General features: G+C 38.5%; 1 long non-coding RNA gene across 1 annotated transcript in view; it reads right to left on the bottom strand.

Annotated features, from left to right (window-relative positions):
- The window catches only part of LOC135702254 (uncharacterized), a 298827-nt gene that overhangs the window by 143540 nt on the left and 134318 nt on the right, over positions 1–20969 (bottom strand). The window contains exon 2 of the long non-coding RNA XR_010517692.1: positions 20864–20899. This is a non-coding gene — a long non-coding RNA (uncharacterized LOC135702254). The remainder of the gene's footprint in view (positions 1–20863; positions 20900–20969) is intronic.

Here is a 20969-nt window from a genome sequence, read left to right as displayed (position 1 = left end):
GATTCGTTTCTTTCGTTTAATGAATCATCCTTGTAGTGACGTCGAAAAGATTGTTTCAATCGGCGCTTACATATGAAATTTAATGTGGATTATAGAATTTTTTGTATGTTACCAAAATTTATGAATGGTTTGCCACTAAATGTTGAGATAATTTATTGATTATTGAATTATCACATATTATACCATGAAAAAGCTGCCTGTTTGTGAGTTTTTGCCTGTTTTCAAGTAAGGAGTTATCATAAAAAAACAAATCGCCAGCGGGTATTTTCCGGCGACTTTACAAATATATAAAATCAAACAAAATCATCATGCAGAACTAGCTAGGATTTGTTTTACTTCATATTTCACAAAATTGCTTTCGAGTGTTAAGACATCGTCTCCCGCAAAGTTTACATTTTTCCCTCTACCAACACATACATCAGGACTAGATAGATCTCCACAGGATCTATAGAATCCACGCAATTTCAAAAAACCAAAATGCACAGCATTAAGAAAAGAGGTCAGGTTTCGACCAATAGCAGATAGATTTTAATTCTAAACAAGCCAAACGATTGGAATTTTATCTACCAATCTGCTAAAATGAACACTTAGTTAATTTTCAAAATTATCACCGAATGTCTGAAAACAGCGCATTCCCTGACACAGACTTAGAAATCGAATTCGATGCGGTCCCACTGAACGCTGCTCATTCAATCACCGTAAGTGGCGGTGTTCAGTCCAGCAGCAGCAGTAGTAGCAGCAGCAGCTGCTGCAGCAGGAGTGCTTTCAACAACAACAACGAAAGGCTGCCTGCAAGCAGCGAGCTGCAGAGCTCATATGAGCAACCATAGAAAAGGAGGAAGAAGTCCCACCGCTAGGCTAGGATCGGAATCAGCTCAGCATTACTCAACCATAACTAATGGTCCTTTTCAGGACCACCATAAATTTGTTAAGAGTATTATTTGGACATTTGTCAAGGTCATCAGTTCCCGCAAGCAGCTAGCTATCAAGGCTCAACCTGGTCTCTATATAAGGTGTGGAATTGTAGGCCCGAATGTATTGATGAGATTAATCATCGTTCGACCATTTTCCAGAACACGCTGGTAGGAAGTGTTAAAAATCCATAAATTAAAAATTATGAATAAAATACAGAATTTGAGAGAAGTGGGAATAATTCGCTTTGGGTGTATATCCAGTCCCCAGAAAGCCAATAAAATCAAAGTTGGTTGGAAATGCTAACATGAAGCTTTAGTGTGATGATTTATTAGCTAGAGAATGATCTTTAGAAGAGGGTAGGTGGATAGTTCCGTTAGAGTACGGCAGTATGAAAATTGAATAGAAGTTGAAAATGAGCGAAGGGCCATTAATGCGACAGTTTTAAGATCGACGCACATTTTTGCCTAACCCGTACGATGTACGCGGGGACTTGAAGTATGTCTCCAAGTCCACAGGCAAAAATGTGCGTCCCTCTTTTTGCTCATAAACTGACTGCGGCTGTGGAATAGTTCTAGCGACGTTTTCATCACTCCCTAAAGCCCCACGTTGCGAGAACATTTCCAGTCGATGGTGTGTTATAATGCAGTTCTTCTTTACCCAACTATCTTAAAACTGTCGCATTAATGCCCCTTCGCTCATTTTCAACTTCTATTCAATTTTCATACTGCCGTACTCTAACGGAACTATCCACCTACCCTCTTCTAAAGATCATTCTCTAGCTAATAAATCATCACACTAAAGCTTCATGTTAGCATTTCCAACCAACTCTGAAAATCGTTAACTTCGCGTATGAAGTAACATAAAAACACTTTGAATGCAATAAAATCAAATTTGTGAGAAAATTAGCTCTCATGAGTTCAATCTCTCGAAGTCCCTCTTTTTTACATATTCTGCTCAAACGATACTTTCCGCCCCGCCCCATTCATATAATTCAGAAGAAAATCCTGTGAGGGGTGAATTGAATACACTTTAATACCAAATGCACAAAACTAAAAAATTCATAAATAACAAAAAAATAAAAATACACCTTTTAAAGTCGGGTAGATGAATCGAAAATACTCAAGTTGACAGTCCCTTGCTTTCTCTTCATCAACTTTCTCTTTGAAATAAATACTACAAATTTGATACGCTTACAAATAAAAACGGAAAGAGATAAGATTTTTGATGATTGATCAATTAAAAGAACTAAATGTTCACATTTTTTCCGTCCACTAACGGTCCTACGTCAAGCTTCCGTTCGTGCCCCTAGGCACAGACTCTTCTACTTTTTCAGGATTTTTCCTTCTTATAACGCTCAAACTCCCAACGTCAAAAACTACCCCATTTCAATTAAAAATATTTCCGCATCCAGTGCCTTCACATTATTTGCAATTTCACCCTTGGTGGGCTTCGCATTTCCATTCGGAATGTCATATCCAATTACATACTTTATTTCCACCATTTTTCCGGGCATATACACATTTTCAAGCAGTGCTAAAAATTCGCTCTTAGAACTTTTAAACTCTGAACTATTCATAGAAGATTTTTTCTTCGTTTAAACATGAAAAGATCATTCGAGTCAAATTAAAACTTCAGGAGTTTGCGGGTTTTTATGCTATGGATAACGATTTTAAGTTATTATGTTGTAATTCAATTTTCGTTAATTTTTTGTATAATTCGCTTTTTAATTATTGTATATGTTGTGTGAAGGATATGGGGTTTTTGCACCTGCTATAATACCTGGTTCATTCAGGCTTTTCCCCATTGAAACTTCATTAGGACTGTTAGTCAGATGAAAATTATATACTAAATAAATACATAAGTTTCCATCATCTTTGCTCAATACGTCATCACTTTAAATCCACTATTCATGGTGGTATTAATTTAGACATTGAAAATGGACTTTTAAACCTTTACATTTTAATTACTGATGACTCGAAAGCCCCGAACGATAAGTTTAGATTATTAGTCTGATCAAGCATCAATGTGTGATAAAAAAAAACTATCTGCTAATAAGTATTTGTCAGTTCAAATTCTATTCTAATTTAATCAAGTTCTTTATAACTCTGTTTATCTTAGTCTGACACAAAATGACACCCATGACGAAATAATACCCAAGTTCATACGTACCGGTCAATATACCAAAGGCCAAAGACATGCTTTCGTACAAACAAACAAAAACGATCTAAGCTAAGCCGGTGTTATCCCCGGTCACGGAACTCCTCCCCATCCAGTTCACATCGAGACATGTGTAAATTTGCTAAAGGTTAATTAAACCCCCTAACAAGAACCACTTGTTGATTATGAAACCATAAATATTCACCCGAAGAAAAATCTAACAAACCATCTATCGACACATCGGCACACACACACACAAATACACGAGGAGACCCGTAACCGGCGAACGGGCATAAAAAATGAAAGGTCAACTGTATGTTAATTTTCCAACACTGTGAAGCCCATTCATCATCCAATCGTTAGTTGTCCTCCCGCAACCGTAGAATATCGAACACCAAACGCCATCAGCAGTCGGTACATACCTATCGGGAAGCAGGTGGTGGAAATCCTGAATCGGCTTGGTGAAGATTTGCCTACAAACCCCGCGCTAGGGGTAATGGCAAAAGGGGGGAAGAGTTTGCTGAATCGCTGCAAAACCTGATACTTTCCATCGTTAAACAATGTTTCACGGTGTGGTTGCGCATTCGGTACCGTTTATCACCACCCAGGTATACCATATCGTGGCTAGCGGACGGAGTGGTAGGTTGATATACGGGCGAGAGGCTTGTGTCGCGGTGTGCAAAATAAACCGACCTCAGGCTTCTAGTTGGACCATGTTTTATTGATTATGAATAAAATTACAAATAATTGTTCCAACTGGCAGCAACCAGAAGCGGCCTCCGGTTTGCCACAGAATCAACATCATCAACGAACGGAGGCGCACGGGACAATTGCCACCCGCCCACTGGACACACTTGGCGCTACCATATAGCCAGTCAGCCTGCCAGCCAGCGTGCGGTTGGTCTCTATGCAAACAATCCTCATGTAGTGAACCTCCAGTCATGGGGTTGGTTGCTATCTATAATAGTTCAATACAACAACGGATCTAGATGCAGATTGGAAGCACTTTTCATTTAGTTGTCGATTTATGGTCTGTATTTTACGTGGATACATTCGATCAGGTTACCAACTTGTTTGAGATCGGCGATCTCCCTAAATGAAAATTTGTTAAAAACAATCAGAGTTGTGATTTAATTTTCAGATTTAACCCGTTAGGGTAGATGTACCAGTCATGGCTGTTTAATTTATTTATGGTTTGTTCCAATGATTGAATATGGGAATCCCATAGGCCATACACAATTGGAACACAACATATTAGGGAAGTATAGTCCTGGTACATCTTCCCTAAATAATACTTCTAAAAAACTCGTGATTTATGTAGAAAAAACCAGACTGTGCCACCCATTACTGGACTCAAACCATTCCACCGATTCATCTACACGCCCTGCCTCGAAGTGTGATAAATGTTCCAATAATTTAAATACACCCGGTCAAACAAGCGTCCCAGCATTAAGTTCCACCCTATGCTTCTGGACTGGAGCAGTTTGATTCCTACACATAACCAACTCCCAAGTGCAAAAGATCACCAAAGGCCGAGATTTTCTAGCATTGTCCGCGTCGAGGAAAAACGTTATTTGTTTAGCTAGTGGCCCATAGTGCCGGGTTGATTGGAATCACCTTCCCTGCTGGGGCTAACTACGCGGCACTTGCCGTGCACAGCTGCTGCTCTCCGGTCTAATAGAAAACGGTTCCCCGAGCGTAGTTCTGTCTTTCTCCCATGAGTCACATACGTTGTTGTCTTCAGCTTCTGCGGGTATAGTTAGCCTCGTTGTGGCTTCGATCCATGGTAAAACGAAGGTGCTTGCCGTCAAACTGATTGGTTCCCAGTGAGAACGTAAAATGGGCGTGCAGTTTGCAGAGCAATTAGAAGTGTTTATGCAGCAATAGAATTAGCAACGGTCGGTAAACTCGGACGCACCAATGAATCATATAGACCATAGTGATATACCAGACATGAATAATTGTATGACCAATGCTTCTTAAAGCTTTCTATAGGTTTTGCAGGCAGTTGTTTATGGTCAAGTCATAAGAATTATTCAGAAACATTAGATAATCGAATTGGTTATCTTTAGGAGCGTAATAGTGTATTTGTTGTACGAGTGGTTCTCAAACTTTTAACGTTTGCGACCCACTTTGAGACATTCTATAAGCTTCCTTAAAGTGCTTTTTTAAATGGCTGCATTTATGTTAGATGAACATGTTTTAAACTGCATTTTGTTTCATTGTCTCTGGAGATGAACCAGCCTGTGGCTGAAAATTTCCTAAATAAAGGAAATCAATCAAAAATCTCATTAATTATGGGCTAAAATTAATTATGATCAATACAATTGAACTAAAAAGATATCATTGCAGAGATAGAGAAACCATTTCCAACCTACAGGCTACCTGTTGGAAAGTGCTGTTGGAAAGGCCTTGTAAATGTCCTTAATAATTCCAAGATGTCTTTAAAACGCGAAAAATCCTTGGTGGCATGACTGCCAATAATCCTAAAGCAGAATAGAATTGAAATGGCATAGAAACGCCAAAACTGCGCTCATACGAAAATTAAGGTAAAAAATGGCATTATATGTGCAAATATGATCTAAAAACACAAAAAGAGTCACCCAAGTGTCATCCAAGTATTAAAATTAATTAAAATTTGCAACACCAAAATCGCTAAACTAACCCAATTCCCAGAATCACGCCAAATCAAAAATGCCACACTGGTATAATAAAACCATCGCCCTCGTAAAAATCATGAAACTTCAAAATGATGCTAAAATATAAAAAAATTGCCAAGCGAATTAGAATTAGCCTAGAATTTCAGACTAGTTTTAAAATGTCGCAATGGCCCAGAAAAAGACCTGAAAACTCTAAAATTTATTTATAAATTAAATTATTGGACAGCCCTGAAAATACCGGAACAACATTTATTCTCTAGCGTGAGAATTTTGAGCTTCTTAGGATTGAGATTTAGATCTGTCGTTCCCATAGAAAAAAAAAGTCATTAATCATATATAAGACATTGAAAACTTCCAATAATTTTGAAATGATTTAAGAATATAAGCTGGCGTTGGATTATTTTTTATATTTTGTTGTTGTGTTCGTCTCCGCCTAAGGAACATTTTTAGATTGCAAAAAACAAACAAAAAAATGGTTGAAATAAACATTTTAACGAACATCTATATATCTCTATATAAAACAAAGTTGCATACATAAGACCGCGCGTAACTCAAGAATGGCCATGAAACAACTCAAGAATAATGTGATCCAAGCAACGATACTCAAAGGTAAATGCAAGGGCGAGAGTGCTCATACCAAGAATTCCACTGATTTCAACAAATTTACCTTTCGAGTTCAAACGCAATCAATTTCCGGTTTGCCTTGCATTCGCCATGATAATCAATAAATCACGAGGCCAATCTTTGGAAGTGTGTGGAATCAACCTCGAATACCCTTGCTTTTCACATGGCAAATTATATGTGGCATGTTCACGTGTTGGAAAAGCCTTCATCTTTGTTTATTTATGCGCCGGATAACAAAACGAAGAATGTAGTCTACCATAAAGCATTGAATTGACCTGATAAATGGTTCCATAAGCCGCTTAACGTTCCGTGTAAATATTTTTTGTTAAATTCAATCCAATTTGAAAAAAAAAACTCAAATTTTGGGCGGGATCAATATTCTTTAATTTTGAATTTCATGCCATTTAAAAGAACACTTGTGCTACCTAGAGAGATTCCAAACTGAATTGAAAAATTGTCCACATTTCAATAAGCCAAGGCCTCGTGAACAAAAATGCAGGAAACAGCAGTTTTGTATCTAGCAGGGATCGCGAAGTGTCGACCCTGTATGTACAGTACACGAAGTTTATAAGAATGTTAGTGCTGCCTAGTGAGAGAACAGGTTTCAGCCTCCTGAGCAAAAATGCAGAAAACAATAACTTTGTATAAACTACATTTCAAAATACCGCATCCTTCTATCTAACACATGAGAACTCTATCCTTTAAAAGTTGATAAAACGAAGTTTTCTGCAAACACTAACACCACAACTAAATTGTTCACCTTTTTCAAGAGATTGGCTTATAGAACAATATGAAGACATGTATAATTTTTGGGCTTTAGTTTCGACAGTAATCAAAAAAAAATAATTATATTTAAAGATATCACTGGGCGTTACAATCATCACGGGACTTTTTTTTTTTTTTTTCCTTTGTTCGGGACCTAACACTACTGCGACCAGTAAATTCATCTATTGTAGTATATCCCGTGTCCTTAGTTTAGTGCATGTCGTATTACTCCATCACTATTGAGAAATGATGAAGTATTCGATTTTTTTACAGTTGCCACTCTTGCATTTATCGCAAGGATCCGACTCTAATTGAAAGGTCCCGCTATTTATACCCTTCGGAGTGTTGAAACACCCTCCAAAGGTGCGCCCCTTTGTCAGTCAAAATTGGATTCCTTAGCAACAAAATTAAGGTATGACACCGATAATGACCATGCATCAGAACCCTAGTCTTAACCACTTCAAACTAGGGAACAACGATAAGAAGATTAGGAATCACATAGATGAAGACAACTAACTCATTTTTTCCTTGTTTCAAGATCATCCTCGGTAGACAAAGCCGAGTCTTGTCACTATCAAACAAGGCATAAAAAGTAACAAGGACTAAGATGTGTTCCTTGGATTACTGAAAAATCTTGTTCCCTTAGTTTGAAGTAGTCAGGACTAGGAATCGGTGGTAGAACTTACATCCCGTAACGTACCACGAAAAGGTGATCTACCCACGTTACGGGGCATCACGGGACTTTAAAGGGTTAAATATTTAAAACATGTTTAGATCGTCAATCTCTAATAGAAATAAAAGTAGAAGAGTCTGTGCTTAGCGACACGAACGGAAACTTGTCGTAGAACATCAATTGGTCAGTGCCTTTGTTGTTAGGTTCAAAAATCTGTAATCTTAACTAACTCTATAATTTTTTAAATTGTTTTCCCAAAAATGGCCGTTTATTATTTTATCTCGAATCCCTCAAATGGATTGTTGCTGTGTTAAAAAGGGTCCAGAATGATTAGATACTAATGCTATCGACCCGTAAAATTTGTTAATTTTATTACTATCTGAATTGTTTCAACAAGCTTTATACGAAATGTAATGGATTTCAACAGTAAGAGCAGAAGCTTTGAGGACATCCTGTTATTTCAAGCTTTGTTGGGATACGTGCTTTCTTCAGAACGTTTAAAAAAAAAGTACATACAAAACCTATTTAATGCGAAGTTTTGCAATTTACCGCTAATATCTTGCGATCAGAACAATTTCTCCTATCAATTCTCGGGACATCTACCGATTGAGTATACAAAATTTACTAAATATTGCTTTTTTAAAAAGATTCCGTGCATTTTGTGTACGCATATATTTCGCATAAGACAACGGAGTGTTTCTGTGGTGGGAAAAATGTCATTTCTTTATCAAATATTACAGATTTCGTTGGTTTCGTACAATAGTGGCACAACTCAAAAAAGTTTGAAAATTTGGGTGCCAAAAACCATCTACATTTCTGTGTTAAGTTTTAATTTTATGAACCTTTTCATTTCAATTGAACTGAATCGAGTGTGTTTCATTTCATATATCGGATCAAGAACTACCCAACTAACATTTTTAGCTGCAGACTAGCTTATACAGCCAAAAATTGCTTTATGCAGCTAATTTTTGTCTGTATAAGCTGATCTGCAGCTAAAATTGTTTGTTGGGTAAACAGTCCAACGATGTTTACTGCTTTTTATTTGAGGTGAGACCCTTTGTCATTCAATTCAATTTTTTAGCTGCGACCATATTCGACCAGTTCCATATTTGCTTCCATTGTGTGTTACATTCGCGTTAACATTGTGTCCGCTAAAAGTTATTTTTAATTCGTTTGACTGTAGTTTTTAATAGTTTTTTCAACGTTGACGTATTATCTGGACCTGCTTTCATCGCTAAATTGTGGAGTTGATTTGTGAATTTGCTGTTTTTGACGATTCCGAAGGATTTAATTTTCAACCACATTCCTGTATTCGGGCTAACGCTATCATTTGTTGCTGTTCACTGAGTTTTGTTTTGTTCGCTGTAAGGATGGAGAAAAAACAATGCGGAGAATGCCAGTTGGAAATCAACGAAATCGAGCCGTTGCGCTGCGGCTTTTGTGAGGTTTACTTCCACATCAGCATGCAATGTTGTGGTTTCAACCTCAGTCGTGCGAGCAAAGACCTATTCTCACAAGGCAAGGCTGTATTCGTTTGTTCAAGTTGCCGGGATAAAATGAATGGCACAAGTGTGAAACAGTAATTTACTGATGAGCTCACATACGACACGACTCCGTCATCTGATGGCTTACCGGCTCAGGTTCAACAACTGTTCAACTTGGTGGAATCGCTGAGTGATAAAGTTGACAAGTGCATTTCCATGGATATTCCTGCTGAGCGACCATCGAATCGATCAAGGAAGGGAAATGCCTGGCCCAGACTTGGTGTTAAACGTCGTCGTGGTAATGAAGGTGGACCGATTGGCACTTCTTCTGTGCGTGGGACCAATGCAATTGATCTCAGTGACTTGTCTGTACCGTGTCTAACACCACCGATCTCCCCTCCAAAGTTCTGGCTCTACCTGTCCGGATTACACCCGTTAATAACTGCTGAGGACATTCAAAAAATTACTTCTCGCTGCTTGGATCTAACAAAACCTGCTGACGTCGTGCGTCTCGTTCCCAAGGAAGTGGATATGACGAAGCTGACTTTCATTTCCTTCAAAGTTGGCTTGAATCCATCGCTGAAAGAACTAGCTCTCGACGCTTCTACCTGGCCTGATGGGATATTATTCCGTGAATTCACCGACCACTAAAAAAACCAGTCTGGATCCAACGGAAATCCACTGACAAATACTTAAGGCTCTATCATTTGGACGGTGGAAACCCTAGGGTTAGCACCATTATCAATAATCATTCTTTGCGACATTCTGTGGACGGTGGAAACCCTAGGGTTTCCACCAGAGGTAAGTATCTGTACCATTCACCAAATATTCCCGCACCAAATATTTCCATGTTGCAGAACACATGCAACGAGCGGAGAAACGATAGAACAAGTGTGTGTATCGACGAGGATTGGATCCAAGCGACTATTGCTGTGTGCAATTTACGTTCCTCCAGACAAGAGCAAGGATCTCAGCGTTTTGAATGGGCATATTGAATCGATCCAAGAGCTTTGTAACAGTGGCTCTGACAGCGATTGCTTGCTGGTATGTGGTGACTACAATCAACCTGGCATATCCTGGAGTTGGGCTGATGGCGAGATTCGACCTGTGAACTCTGTTCCTTTACCAGTTGCTAGCTCATTCTTGATTGATGGCATGGATTTCCACAACCTGCATCAGAGAAATCTCGAGCGCAACCACTTAGGACGCATCCTGGATTTGTTCTTTTGCCATACGGACTTTCCTGTGGAAATCTCGAGATCTGTTTCAACACTCTTGCCAGTTGATCTTCATCATCCGCCACTAGTCGTCTGCTTACCATCTCTAGTTGATGACGGTGCACTGCTGCTGAATGCGAGTGATGAGCTTGCGTTAGACTATAGCAAGATTGATTTCGATGTTCTAATGGACTTCCTTTCCGTCACTGACTGGGATCTTCTTTTCGATGGATTGAATGCTGATGAAATGGCTGAAACGTTGTGTGCTGTGCTAAATAATTGGATGGATACAAACGAAAAAGAAATGCTTCGCAACGTAGACTTCGGCGATACCGTTCCCTGGCAAATAAGCGTAGTTTTCACTTGGCGTGTAACGAGTACCGTAATCTAAACTCTTCGCTCTACAAATCGTACGTTTTACGAGTGCAAACTAATTTAAGGCGAAACCCCAAGAGCTTTTGGAGATATGTAAACTCGAAGAGGAAAAATTCAACAATGCCTGCAAGCGTTTTTTTCAATGACGTTGAATCGTCGATAGACGGGGAGAAATGTGAGCTTTTTGCTGCTCATTTTTCGTCGGTTTTTGCCGCAGAATCCATCACCTCGACTGAACTTGTCTCGGCTGTTTCGGATGTGCCTTCAAACTTTGTTGACATAAACACTTTTGAAATAACGCCTGTTATGGTAACTAATGCCGCCAAGAAAATGAAATGTACCTTCTCGCCTGGACCAGATGGCATTCCTTCTGCAGTGTATTGTCGTACCATTGGAGCGCTTGTTGAACCGCTTTGCAGAATCTTCAACAAATCTTTTGTAGAGTCGAAATTTCCTGCAATCTGGAAAGAGTCATTTATGGTTCCGGTACACAAGAAAGGAGATAAACGTGACGTTAAAAACTACAGAGGAATTACTAATCTCTCTGCAGCATCAAAACTGTTTGAGATAATTGTGAGTGGTTTCATTCTTGAGCACACCAAATGCTATATCTCTAGTGACCAACATGGCTTCATGCCGGGACGATCGGTTACCACAAATCTTCTAGATTTTACCACGACATGTTTTGAGCAACTGGAAAATGGGGCACAAATAGACGTCATCTACACTGATCTAAAAGCAGCGTTTGATACGATCAACCATGACATTATGATGGCAAAGCTATCCAAACTCGGTGCGTCGGACCGTTTGACTTCGTGGTTGTGCTCCTACTTGACTGACAGGTCTCTGCAAGTGAAACTCGATTCCAGTACTTCCTCGTATTTCACGAACTCGTCAGGTGTACCACAGGGTAGCAATCTTGGCCCGTTGCTGTTTGTGTTGTACATCAACGACGCACTTCTTCTACTTGGAGATGGCTGTAAGCTTGCGTATGCCGATGACCTAAAGCTGTACTTCGTGGTGCGGACTGCTGAGGATTGCATTCGTCTTCAATCGGTATTGGATCTATTCGTTGATTGGTGTCGTCGGAATAAGCTTACCCTCAGCATTCCTAAATGTATGGTAATGTCGTATTACCGCATCAGGCAGCCGATTGTTTTTGACTATGCCATCAACGGTGTGGTTCTTCAAAGAACCGACCAGTTCAGCGATCTTGGTGTTCTACTGGACCATAAGTTGACGTTCAACCTCCACCGCTCTGCTCTGATCACAAAGGCGAATCGCCAGCTAGGACTTCATTGACCCACACTGCCTGAAAGCTCTCTATTACTCACTTGAGCGACCAATCCTGGAAAATGCCTCCTTGGTCTGGTTTCCTCATCAGTTGACTTGGAGCTTGAGGATCGAAAGTGTTCAGCGCAAGTTTATCAGGATAGCATTACGTAATCTACCATGGCGTGATCCGCAAAATCTCCCGCCGTATTCTGATCGCTGCAATCTGCTGAGCTTGGATACTCTGGAATGCCGACGGAAAAATCAGCAAGCAGTTTTTGTTGCCAAGCTATTGAATGGTGAGGTCGACTGCTCGAGGCTTCTCTCGCTGTTGGATATCCGAGTACCACCGAGAACATTACGAAGTGGTACCCTTCTCCAACCGCGGTACCATCGAACGGCGTTCGGTTACAACGAACCACTAACAACTATGATGCGTACATTTACGGCTGTCGAAGAATTATTCGAATTTGGGGAATCTTCATCTCGCTTTTTGGCACGGATTAGAAACACTTGAATTGTTTTAGCTTTAAGGTTGTTTCATGTAGACAATAGTCCGATGAATAAAATTAAATAATAATAATAATAATAATAATAATATTGCATGATAAAAAAAACATGCTAAAGGACAACTTAATTGAATATTTGTATGGGCAACATAGACACAATTCAACATGTGCTTTTGATGCTGCTGTATCTTTTTAAAAAGTATCAAAGGCATATCTACCACTTCAAAATTGTCTTTAAACTTCACATTATTTCGACTTATGACAGTATGATAGAATCTATAAAGGTGCCATACTATATTTCGTTCAATTTCGACATGTTACATGGACAAAATATTTAAATACAGATACCATCCTAGCTTTGATCTTGGGCAAAGAACAACAAAGATGCTGTTGTCACCGTTGCGCCAATACTTTTTGGGTGCCTCCTCATTGGTAAAGTTGTTCAGATGGACAAGATCTATCTCATGGTAAAGAAATTAGTTCAGAATTCACTCACCAGGCAACGCTAGAGTGACATTCATTTTGGATTGTTTACTCTAACTTGATTTATGGGGTAGATAAAAGATTTCGGTCTTGGGTAAAGTTGTTCAGATGTACAAGACCTTTTCAAAGGTAAACAGTGCAACTCCAAGATCTTTCTAATTTGAACAGTGAGTGAATTATGTACTGAGCTTAATAGCACAAAATAGGTCTTGCCCATCTGAACAATTGTGCTGAAGACGGAAACCTTGTAACTAGTCCATCTGATGGCAAACAATTCAAAAGAAATGTCCCACTAGTGCTACCTGCGAGTGATTTCTGAACTGAACTATTTATCTTAGAATATGTGTTTTCTGCATGTCAATTGCGGGGGCGACGTTTAGAACATATACGATTTGCCAACGGAGGTCCCGCTGGCTCTGTCGAAATCCGAAAATGTTAAACGTGTCATTCGGGAGTTGGACACATAGGTGTGCTAGGTGTCTACAGGGACAAAATGATAGTGACGGGCTACATTTGGTCAAAATTAAAATGGCATTAACGTTTCGATTTATTTTTTTTATTTTTGGGGCTTTAATGTTTTCTGGATTGAAAATTTGTTTGAATTCATATTTTTCTTGATACTAGAAGCAGTTCTGAAATAAATGCTGACCACAGATCCAAGATCTGTTGAGAATCAACCAAGATCTAGCCATTTCCTTGAAATCGGTTTCGATAAAGTGTCCAGTAATGTTAATCTTTTGAATTACGTAAATCACCTTTATGGACAAATTAAGTGTTTCATCATAATACTTCCCCCACTTCTCCCAGCGACTGGGAGTACGAGGAAGTGCCGGAATATCATAAAGCAAATGACGAAGAAACCAAATGTACTCAAGTGATAATTTGGGTTTTATGATGGCTGTGTAGACCATGATTTAGACTTGTAGAGTGCTTCAAAACCTCAATAAAACTTGCAATGTTAATTTTCCAGAATATAATAAGTATTGAAGGAAATATCGACACTGAAGTTGACAGATTTCATTTAAGTATTCAGAACATAATTTAAGAAATCGTACCAGTAAAAATAAGAAGGCAAACACAAAATATCAAACTGCAAGTGTGGTTCAATTCACAACTAAAACATTTGAAGAACAAAAAGCAGAAAGCTCACAAATTATACAAAAAGGAAAGCACTAGCAAAAATTTACAACACTATCATAATGTATGCAACCAACGCAACACAGCCATTAACTCTGCACATGAAATATTTGTTCTTAAAGTCAAAAATGAAGTTAAATCATGCCCTAAGAAAGTTCTTATTCAATTATGTAAAAACGAATTTGAAAAGTAATAAATTTCCGTCACGAATGCATTGTAGGTGCAAGTCGTTCTGAAATCTTCAACTAAAAATGTGGACGCACCTAACGGACCAGGACCTCACGGAATTGTACCTGTATTCTTGAAGAATCTTTTAAAACAACTTTCCCTTCCTTTAGAACGCCTTTTCAATATGTTTAATATTGAAAACTCCCCGAAATTTGAAAATCGTCTCATTTGGTGCCTATTTCCAAATTAGTCAAGAAATTTTACATTCGTAATTATAATGGGATTGCCATTATCGCTCAAATTCTAAAACTTTTTGAATCAATCGTAAACGATACAATTTCTTAGCAAGAAAAAAAAATCAAATTACAAACAAACAGCACGGCTTTTTTTGAAGACAACTCAGCTACTATTTTTAACCTTCATTCTTCACGCAAAATACAATGGCAAGCATGTAGAAGGTGTTTATACTGACTTAAATAAAGCATTTGACCGAACCAACATATAATTTTAAGTCTTTAAATTGCAAAACATACGAATAGAGTCTAGACTTTTGTATTGGCGCCAATCACACTTAGCGCAACGCAAACGAATAATTTGTTTTTATTTCAAAATAAAGTTTCAGAACCCATTTCGGGGTGCCCCAATGACATTATTTCATATCGCATAGAATCATGAGAATTACTCTTACAATTAAACTTTCACACACCCTGTCAGCATATTAGAACCGGGTAATTATTCTCAGAAAAATCACACAGAACAAATTACGCAAGAAATGGCCCCGTCAATTGAATAATACGACAGTATAATTTACGCTTGGAAGCAGTGTTGGCAAAATCATCAATCAATTGATATTTTTCCCACCCTCATATGCTCTCAATACCACGCTTGATTTTGGAACAAAATATCATGCTTGATATTGAGTTAACAAGCTCCTTTGATATTGCGAGACTACGCACAAAGTGCAAAAATCAAGCAGAGAGTTGACTCGACATAACAATGATTCTGTTGCACATCGTTTTCTTAGAAAGAGAAAGTATAGTTTGCTATCTCTTTTTACTTTTCATCGATGGCAGACACGAAGTGACTGCTGCTAGCCGTAATGGCAGTTTCGGTTGCGTTCGGGTGTAAAGCAAAAATCATGAAATTGAATCTCACCATAGTTTGTTGAGATTTGCAGCTGGTGAGTTTTGTTAGCTTGATATTCTGAGCTGCAATATCACCGCAGTTGTTTGCTTGTTGATTTTTGTCGACAAAAATCAAGCGTGATCTTGAGCGTCGGTGAGGTTTGATTTTGTTTATATTTTCCCAACACTGTTTGCAAGTCACTATGTCTAAATACAGCCATTCCATAGCAAAACGATGTAGTGGTTCTCAGAATTTCGTATGAATAGGAAATTTTGTTCGTTATCGCAAAATATTCGACCCATATTTTTTTTTTATTTTGTCATTAAGGTGACCATTTCCATGTTAGAGTGGTCAAAAAAATCGAGTTTTTCCAAATATGAGTTTTTACCAAAATTCATAACTTATGAACCACTGCACAGAGGAGTATTTAAGCAAGAATGCTAGCCAAAATGGCAAAACTCAAAAAGCTGCCTAGAACATCGTTTTGCACGCCACTGTGCTCCTAACTCTCCAGTGCACTATGTGGCAGCCATTTTATGTTCCTTTGTCGGCTGTCAAAGATCAGTTGTTAGTTGCATGTTGAAATTTAGTTTGAAAATAAGAAAAGTTCTCTCAAAAGTTTTTCGAATTTTAGGCTTAGCATCAACCTGAATTAAAATTGATTTTCAAGATAAAGGTATGTAGAATATTTTGAACTCCAAAAGCAATGAATTTCAAAGCGCAAACATAGTAATTATCAAGGTAGAAGCAAGTCACGAGTTTAGCTTATTTCTTATGTTTGAAAGGTATTTTTGTCAATTTTCCGGGCATTTCCGGGCAGAATGTTTGATACTGTAGGATAGATTAGGGTTCTAACTTGTTTGCGAATTTATGCGAATTTACGATACATTGGTATTTTTTGCCAAGGTAAATATTTCAATTTGCGTATGCTTGCATGCAATTTTTTAAAGTTCTGTTCATTGCATTCATTGTTTTAGAGTCTAGAACGTTGAATTAGAGTTATTATTTCTACAATGGATGATGAAATAATGCGGCAACATATTATATAAATATAATTAGATAAATTATAACGAATAGAGCAAAATTCAAATTGAACTTTTAGGGAGATTATTCTTTTTTTTTACTTTTTGAATACAATTTCACATGAGACATCACATAACTATCAAACTTTGAATCAATGTCAACAACAAATCATCAATTTGAAGTTTGGACAACTTTTTGGGTCAAATACTCCTATGTGCACTGGGCGATTTCAAAGGTGAAAATATCAAATGAAAGGTAAAAATTCTTTTTAGGAAAAATATAATGATATAAAAAAATTGGAAAACATTGATTGTATTTATTTTTTATGGTTTTCATGGTTTGTAGATATGTTTTTATATTTTTCCTTGAAAATGTAGGATTTTCACACAACGTATTAAAAACGCAGCGATTTTATCATTTTTAAATTATATTTTTATGATTTTTTTCAATTTTTGGGTTTTTGTTCAATACTCTTATGCAACTAGACAGATTCGGGGCTGGATGTTCATTCGAGTGAAGTTTCGAACCCCTTCGGATACGGTGGTGGTTAAAATTTGCTCTCTGTTTTGTGCGTGCGTTCGTTTTCATAGTTTTTGGCTGCATTTGCCTGATCAGCCCGGACATTTATACGAGTGTGATTGGTGCTTTTCTCGCTTTTCGAGAAGTTTTAGAATCGAGAAAGAAAACATGATTCATCATGTTTGCAAGCATCAGAAGATTTGGCGCTATCTGCGTTGTTTGATTTTTTATCCCGGACCAAAAATTTGTGGCATCGCGAGTGCTAATTTTAATTTCAGTTTATGATGTTCGTTCGTTCGCAACTATTTTTGAAAAAAATTAAGTGTTTTCGATCGAAAGTGTACCAAAAGTGCTTTTGAAGTGTTTCGCAGTTGGGTGTGGTAAAATTCGTGCATTTTCGGTTGATTTTCAGTGGAAATTCCATATCAATTCCATTCCGACAACGGGTGTGCTTTCGCGAGTGTGACGTTTATTGGATCTGTTTCTTCGAACGGCTGTGTATTTTTGTAAGCAGTGGTCAGTGGTTGTAAGTGTGCCTGCGAATTGCATTGCCTCCTGGGAGCCCGGTTCACCGTGTTCAGATTTCACGCTTTCATCGTATAGTTCTATAGAGAGTCTTTCAGAGACGATAGTTTTTATCTAACTGTAGAAGGATATAAATCGTTCTCTAATCTCTGGGGGCTTTTCAAATTCACCGTGAAGTTATGGATTCCTTGGCAACATATCGGGTGAGATCTTTCCCTCATTGTTCTCTTAACATTTATTCCATTATTATATGACACATTATATGCTGGGTATGGAACGGTCCATCCAGGGCACTCGATTGGAGCAATTTGGATGGGGAGAGTGGAATTGCCATCTTCCTGTCGTTAACAGATCGTGAATCAGGTTCACCCTCCGTTTTTGGTCCTTCATCCAATGGTAAATTGAATACAATCAGGTGTTGTACTTGATCAAGTCGTACGAGGTGAACAGTCCACTGTCTAATGGTTGTGCCTGCAACAATGAGTGGTTTCCTTTCCATACATACATACATACATACACACACACACACATACATACATACAATACTCCTATGCAACTAGACTACCATGCGTCTTCATTGATTTATAGTGACTATGGTCATGACGTTTAATTTTTGAAAACAATCGATTTTTTGATCCTCCTCAACATAGAAATAGTCACCCTAATGACAACATTAAACAATACATGTCTAATATTTTACAATAAGGGAGAAATTATTTCTTTTAACGAAATTATTAGAACCACTGTATCGTTTTGCTATGGAATGACTGAATAATAAATTAATAACCAACTTAAACCATCTAGAAATAATGCATAGCATTTCAGTAACACATTTTTACCAATTTAGTCTACTTTTACTTGACGAAATAAATAATAATAAATAATAAAATGCCTCTCCCTAATTTACTGAATTATCACTTGCATATCCTAAACAAAGCTCAATCCAGTATGTTTTCAAGTTGTCCGTTGGAAATTCAATTGGGTTCATCCTCCGGGGCACCCAGAACATAAAATTTTCAAATGATTTATTAAAACTGCTATAAATTTCCGTTCAAATGCATCCGGTTTAATAAAAATTGGTTTATTTTTCGTTAATGCCATTTTGAAGGTTGATGATGAATATCCATCGATGCCTCATTTCCGCAATCCAATAGGAAAAATATTTAACGATGAGATCAAAAATTAGTGTTTCTTGTGCAAGATGGAGGGACACTGGATAAAAAATGCGTCAAAAGAGAAGTAACAACCATTTCAAGTTACATAACACCGAATGCCGTTCATTCTATCTATGCATGTAGAAGTGTCGCTGCCGTATTAATAACAAAAATTAATACGATATCTAAATTAAAACATGTTGATTACAAAGTACAACACTCGCATCGATCCCCAAACCGGTGTGTAGTATATACGTACCTACTACAACTTAATCCCATGAACCAGAGATTGAAAGTAGCATCCATCGGCTCTGGTTCGCCTCGACTGGGTCTTGGTTGGTCGAACGTTCGGCAGCATTTGCCAGCGCCATCTTCGGCCTCTAAATCATCAAAGTACGATTAGAGACAAGCACAATTTATGTCCACTTTTCATCGTGGACAACAAGTTAGCGTGCTCATAAATATAATCTTAATTATGCACGTATGCAGCGCTCACCGGCGAGCGAGAGAGGCGCAGAGATTTAACCGAAGTGTATGCATAATAAAAAGTTGCATCCTTCTCACAGTCCCGAGATGCACTTGTTCCCTTGTGCAGAAACGGCAACCTATCATATCATGTGCTCGATTAGGTGGGAGCGTTTCGGCTTGCATGATACCTACCTCTCTACTTCACAGCCTTATGGCTGCCGCACGGTGACCCAATGGTAGTCGGTGTGTGCCATTTGATAAATTGCTGGTTTCTCCTGTTCCAGGCGCACCATTTTTCAGTCCCGATCGCCACCTCTTTCAGGTGTTTTGTGCACTGTGCGCAAAGAAGCTGAATTTTTAATTTCGATCAACAGTTGTTGAGGCTTGTTTTTACTGTGTCTCAGTATCCCTATGGGGACTCTGGCTAGCAAGCCGCACAGTAGCGTTTGTATGCAAAAATGGGATCGTCTCATGCATTGGAGGTGCGACTTTCAGACTTTATGTCAGTGCAGCGAGGGGGAAAGTTGCAAAAAATGCAGAAGTAATCCGAGGTGGTATTCCATCAGGAGGAGCAATATTTTACGGTTTATAGCTCAATTTGATATCGATTCAAGATCAGGGCTAATATTTATCGATTTCTTTTGATTTATAAAGCTATGTTGTTACTGTTATTGTAGTTATGGAGGCTGATTCCACGGAGTTCAGGTGGAGGTTCATGGAAATCCAGATTATCCATTTTAAGACATTTCAATTATGCACTTCACTGTTGATAAGAGTACAATCAGTGCAAGAAAATTTAAAATTTACTTATCTATAGATCATCATATCAACCAGACAACCAAAAATAGGAAACGGTCAATGCCAAGGACTTTCATTTTCAATATCCTACATTGAATAAGCTTCACCCGCTCATACACATACACTCGAACTCTGAGTGATTAATAGTAGCTAATTGGCATCTAGTTCTGCCGGCTTCGAATGTGTCCCTCCCCATCTTAATAAACAAATACACGCACTCAGCTAGCCACCGACCGCCGAACGCTCCAAACGCACCTATCGGGCGTAATTAGTTGAGCCAGCCTCGATAGCGATCGGTTCTCTACAAGTAAGGAAATCTCGCAATCGCATATCTCTAGGCGGTAATCTGTGGTCGCGACGCCGTCCGCCGTCCACGATAACCTTCGGGCATGCCGAGTCAAAGTAAATAACACAGTTTGGTACTAGAGACTTCAGGTTGCAGTTCCCCGGGTCAGTTCCGTCCGATAGAGGGCGCTATTGTAAACACAGTCATCGGACATGTCGCGTGTGCTTCTGGAAGTGTGATTTTTTACAACCGTTGATAGCTTGTTTTATGGCGCAGGTTAAATCGCGCTCAATAAAATCATTACTTATAATTTCAGCTGTTCAATAAAGGAGTCTGATCGGAAGGCGGAATTACGATGAAAGGGCGGTTTCGTGTGTGTGTGAGGCGTGGTACAGCGGTGAGCGCGGTTCTTGGTCATTTTGTTTCACGATGAGGTTGTATATTGAAAGGGTTTCAGCGACCGTGTGTGGAATTAGACGGTGATAGGTAAATGTAGTTTGACTGGATAAAGCGCTGTTGATCTTACCTCCTTCGCAGACAGAGGGTCATTTCCGAGTCCATTCTGAAATTGAAATTGAAAAAAAAAGGTTGTTAATAGACTGTTATTATTCTGATTGCTTCAACGTTAGAAT

The sequence above is a fragment of the Ochlerotatus camptorhynchus genome, unplaced genomic scaffold (assembly GCF_037179485.1).
Source record: "Ochlerotatus camptorhynchus isolate MF236.1 unplaced genomic scaffold, CSIRO-AGI_Acam_v1.1 ptg000189l, whole genome shotgun sequence".
Classification (NCBI taxonomy): domain Eukaryota; kingdom Metazoa; phylum Arthropoda; class Insecta; order Diptera; family Culicidae; genus Ochlerotatus; species Ochlerotatus camptorhynchus.
This window is presented reverse-complemented; position numbering and strand designations above follow the sequence as displayed.